Raw genomic sequence first — 6,029 nt, 5'->3', positions numbered from 1 at the left:
CATTGCATATTTATTTAAATCAAGTATTGAGCATTGAGTATTTATCAAGATATTTATTTAGCGAACCCTGAGAAAATTCTACAGTTCCAATGATCCAACCGTGAGAGTTTTTAATTGTCAAATCATCCCTTCAATTTATTTATACTCAACGTTTTATCTGTCATACCCTTTTCTCAGTTGGCCATGCTTTCTCCACTTTACAACACTAAAAATTAGCTAAACTCTCATCCACCACCTACTTCCACCCTGTACTTACTCTCTTTCCAGCTTTAAACCATGCTGGAAAGTTGATATTGAAGTCATGTTTCCACTCTTCTCCTACGCCAATAATTCACACCAATCACCCAACACACTTTCATTTTTAAAGAGAGAGTTGAAGCTTCATAACTTCATCAGCCAACCAGTCAAACAGGAGCACATAGAGTTCAAGTTCAGAGCACAACAATCACCGATTCAAGGTTTTACCCCACAAATTTTTCACAGATTTTTATTCCAGCTATAAGCATATAATTTCACAGGCATGATATATTTTAGTTCCACAAATCTATCAGCAAGCTTTCATCTTTCATATATTCGTGTGTGTATATATATATATATATATATATATATATATATATATATATATAAAAGCTTATGTATATTTTACTAAATCAGCAGCCCATGTTAAAGAAACACATACATGAATTTTTTTGAAATAGCTTTTCACAAGTTTTTCTTATACACAAATGCTTTTAAGAAAAACTGTACTAGTAAATAAAAGAGAAGAAGAAGAATGCTATATGTTTGTTGGGTGTGTGAGCCGGGTCTGGAGAGGGTCGACGGACGGCGGTGGTGGTGGCTACGAAAGCTGCTACTGCCCGGCCGAGGCAGGGGAGGGATACGGCGATCGGCGACGGTGGCTCGGCTACTGTTGCCGGAAGGCCGAGAGAGAGATCGCGAGGGAGGTCAGCGGCGGCAGTCCACTTCTTCGGCTGTCGTCGGGCGATCTGTGAACGGACGGAGAGAGAGAAGAAGGGACCGGCGGTGGGTGGCAGCCTTCACTGCTGCCTGGCTGAGGACAGGGGAAGAGAGGGAGGAGCGGTGGCGGCTGGGGCTGCTATCGCCGGAGGAGAAGAGAGTTTGTCGAGGAAGACGCGTCTTGATCTGTGTGTGTGGCAGCGCTGCGTCGTTGCCAGAAATTGAGAGAAGCCGTGATTGGGCTAGAGCTCAGACGGCGGAGGCCCTCACTGTCGCCGTTCTGGGTTAGAGAGGAAGCGGAGAGCAGAGGGTTAAGGGAGATGAGGCGGTGACCGTGACGGCGGTTGCTGCCGCCGAGAGAGAGAGGGAGAAGAGGAGGGGCGTCGGGAGAGGCAGAGAGCGAGAGAAGGGAGAGCAGTTGAGGGAGAGGAGAGTCGGAGCGGCGCTCGTCGCCGGGAGTGGTGGCACGCGGCCGGAGGAATTCTAGAGAGGGAGAGATGCGAGCAGCGTGATATGAGAGAAGGGGTTTGGCGTGAAGAGAGTGAGAGGGAATGGGGGCGCGGATGATGGGGAAAAGAAGGGGGAAGGGAGTGATGGGCTTTAGGTTTGGGTTAGGGGTTGGGCCGATTTAATTTGAAGTGTTGGGCCGAGAGTTGGGCCTTTGTCTTAAATTTTGACTTGGGCCGATTTTAATTGAGGGTGGGCTTACGAATTGGGCTCAGTTTATTTAATTAGTTATGGGCCGATTTTTATGAGTACTTGGGCCGAGATTTTTTTTAATTAAATGGGCTGGATTATTTCTTAATTTTGGGCCGATTTTCTTTTATTAAGTTAGGCCTTTGATTATTTTAAATCATGGGCTGCCCAAGTATTTATTTAATTGGATTTGTGCAGATTTTATTTAAAGGAGCTACACTATTATAATTAATTAGACTTATTAAGTTTAATTAATTATTTTCAAAGAGTAAATTTTTATAATAATATTAAATTATTATTATAAGCATATTTTAAGTAATTTCTTATTATATGCCAAGCATGACATGAATTTGCATTATATTTTTGCAATAAAAGTATTTAAGATTTAATTGGTTTTATTTATAATTTCAATTATTAAAAGATGAGTAAGAATATTGTTGGTGTTCTTAACTCAAGAGAAAATGTTTTCAATTATTTATTCATTAAATTTTGAAAACCCGGCTAAGTGAATCATAGAATATTAAACACTACACCATGACTTAAGATTAGATTCAAGGAGACCTATTAAGAATAGATTTCTTGTAGGCTTTGAGCATCAGGAGGATTAGCACTGCTATTCCGATTCAGAGATAAGGTTAAACGACAGGCTTTGCCTATACAGGTGGGCATTACTTTACAAATGTACAAAGTATGATTGAGTTATTAAGCTCTAAATATTTCAATGAAATGCAAATTGTTTATTTAATGTAATGAAAACTGTTTATCCAATAAAATGTTTATGTGCACTCTGCTCTGTTTAAGGCTCGTACAGTTAATCAATTGAGGTTCTCTTATGACCTAATACGTTGTTTGAGAATTGTGTACACTTGTTAGTTGACTCGGTGGGTTGATCTCCATCGGGCTCTAACCAGAGGCGTTATAAGGGTGCTCGGCTGGATGTGTTCCGGAGCATGAGAAATATCAGGCCTGCCTGGGTAGCGTCCCGAGGTCAAAGTAAACTTGTCTGGGTTACGCCCTCAGTTCAAGTAAGCGGGAGACAGAGATCCGTCGGTGGCTAAAAGGTCCGGGATCACAGCGAGTAACAGAAAGGGAGTGTGACATGTGCGCACAAATGAAAGAAAATATTTTAACATGCTTAGAAGTTATTTCAATTTAAAACCTTCTAAGTCATGTCAAGTATGATTGGATAAACTGTCTTTATTAAAATATAAAATGTTTCAGAAAATGCATGCCCACTAAGTACATTAGTACTTAGCCCAAAAATACTTTCAAATGTTTTCAGGTTGGCTGGCCGGTGCTGACGGGACGGAGCTGAGGCTAGCAATAAATTCCTATGTTAGACTTCCGCTGTAGCAATTACTCATATCAGTCTTTTGTTTTTCCAACTTAAGATCTTTATGTTAAAGTTCAAATGATATACTTGACCGAGCTTAGACTCTTCACTACTTAATTTATGCCAATGAATGTCGGTTGTCAGAAGCATGAAACAAAACTTGTGATCCAAAGGGGCCTAGCCCGACTTTCTATCCTATTTCGGGTTTTTACAAGGTTGTTCCTTGTTTATTTCTATGAATTAGTTGCACCTCGATTATATTTATTCATTCAAGAATTGGGGCGTGACAGAATGGTATCAGAGCATGAGTTTCCTTTCATGTTTCTGATAACCATAAGCTTTTAATGTCGAGTCTAGAATAGTACCTCTAGACTTCTGAGAATGTCAGTAAACCTCAGCTCGCCGTCACACTGCCGCAACCAAGGTACGATAATAGTTTCAAAAAAAAAAATATATACATATATGTATTTCAGATGTTATGAATGTTTCCAAGAAAAAGTGTGCGCTTCAATGAATAATGCTATGTGAATTGCTTATCGCTTTCCATATGTTATAAGTTATGAATTGCTAATTGCTTTCATATTGTTATCTTGGGTCTCCGACTCATATAACCAAGCTCAGTATCGTGTTTGGGACTACCCGAGCCCTTAACGATAAGATGAGTTAAAGTCGTGTTTAGGACTATTGAGCCTTTCACGAATACCAGATGAATGGTCGAGTTAGATTCTTTGAATCTTCCCGGCAATAGAAAAGTTTCATGTGGTATTTAATGTCAACATGTTTCAAGTTTCAAAGAGAATGAACGAATAAGAAAGCTTTATGTTGTCGTTTTAGGCTAGCTGCCTATACGATTAGAATGGTGGATCCTCTTGCAAACTGTTTGAGTACCACCCAAGAATGTTTTGAGAATATTAATCGTGATAGCACCGCTTGATCGATTTAAGTAAAGACTGGTAAGATAGAAATGTTTAACATAGATATGTTACAACATAAAGGCACTGCCTTAAGACTAATGATTCACTTGAGCTATTTCAATAGCGGTGAGATTAAGTTTTTCACATAAGAACTTATGTTGCTTATGATTATGATGTCAGTCGTGATAGCTTTGCTAGAACGGCATAGAATGGACTTTCATGGTATCAATGACTTATGATGAAGTACTTACTAGTAAGTTTTAAGTTAGAAGTTTGACCAGAGACTTATATGAATTAGAAGTTGACATGATTTGGGCGAAGCTCCCATTTGATTGAGTGATTTGTTTTGTTGGGTCTGGCCAGCCCACATGACTAAGATCTCGGTGATTGTCAATTAAGATTTTTGATCTCGAGGTAGAGCATCATCACAATATATAGACTCGCATTATATAGTTGTCACAATAGAATATCCTTTTATTACGATAAGTATATTAGCGATTAGAATTACTCAGTTTATCATTAGTTTTCAACCAGCTGTCAATATGTGGTCCACATGGTGGACAATAATAAGAAATGCGTAAAAGAGTTCGTGAATGAATCGCGTCATGAGATATTCAATTCCCCTAGTGAACCAGGGAAATATTATGAAGGAACAAGCAATGAACGAGACTCTCACCACCGAGTCACTACAACAAATGGAGAAGTAAAAAGTTCACGCATAAACAAGATATGTACAACACCTCAAGATGGAGGTAAAGAAAAAGGAAATGGAATGAAAGAAATAGAGGAAACCCTTAAATAGAAGGGAAGCACTAGAACTACACTTAAGGTATAACCCAACCCCAAGGCTAGTAGGCTCAAGCTAAGAGAGTGAATGCTTTGGCTAAAGTGCCAGAAGCTACAACAAGAATAAAGTTGGAACGCCACCACAATGGAAACTTAGAAACCCCCATTAAATAACCATTTGGAAATGGGAAAATGAGTTTACATGGCAGAAGGAGTGCCATTAATCCTCAAAGTGAAAGTTACGAAGACGATGAGAAAAGTTTGATGTTAGAATTCCCTAGTCAATCTGAGAAGGTGACTTAGGACGAAGGAAACAATTAAGGAAGTTCAACAGATTTGAAAGTACAAAGATATTTTTCCCAATGAATTACCAAATTTTCACCAGACCTAGTTTCATGCAACATAGTATGTCACTATGGGGAGCACTAATTAAAGATGTCAAAGAAAAGATGATACACTAAGGATGTGTATTGATTATAAGAAGTTGAAGCAAACTCATAAGAATAGATATCCTCTTCCGAGGATAGACGACCTGTTAAATCAGTTGAGAGGAGCCGGTGTGTTTTCCAAGATTGACCTAAGATCTGATTACCACCAACTCAGGATGAAAAGAGAAGACATTCCAAAGACAGCGTTTCGAACGCGTTATGGACTTTACGAGTTCACAGTGATACCCTTAGATTTAACGAATGCCCCAGCAGTTTTCATGGACCTAATGAATAGAGTTTTCCATCAGTATCTCGATAGTTTTGTCTTAGTGTTTATCGACGACATCCTCGTATACTCTAAGACCGAAGAACAACATGAAGAGCACTTACGCATCGTACTCAAAACCCTGCGCAATGAGAAATGGTTTACCAAATTCATCAAGTGTGAATTTTGGTTAAAGGAAGTTATGTTTCTCGGTCACATAGTGTCGACTGAAGGAATATAAGTAGACCCCGCCAAGGTCGAAACAGTAAAGGAATGGAAGGCACCATCAAATGTCAATAAGATCAGAAGTTTTCTCGGTCCAGCAAGCTACAATATAAGGTTCATCGAAAGATTCTCGAGATTGGCTAGGCCAATGACTCGGCTTTTAAGAAAATGGACTAAGTATGTTTGGTCCGAAGCTTGTAAACAAAGTTTTAAGTAGCTTAAGACTAGGCTGACTACTGCACCAGTGTTAGCAATACCAGAAGAGAATGAAGAATTCGTGGTGTATACTGATGCCTCGAAACTAGGATTGGGTTGCGTGTTGATGCAAAATCAGAAAGTGATAGCATACGTGTCTCGTCAATTGAAGCCCCATGAGCTGAAGTACCCGACTCATGATTTAGAACTAGCAGCCGTCGTGCACGCGC

This window comes from Salvia miltiorrhiza, chromosome 4 (genome assembly GCF_028751815.1).
Source record: "Salvia miltiorrhiza cultivar Shanhuang (shh) chromosome 4, IMPLAD_Smil_shh, whole genome shotgun sequence".
In the NCBI taxonomy this organism is placed as follows: Eukaryota; Viridiplantae; Streptophyta; class Magnoliopsida; order Lamiales; family Lamiaceae; genus Salvia; species Salvia miltiorrhiza.
This window is presented reverse-complemented; position numbering follows the sequence as displayed.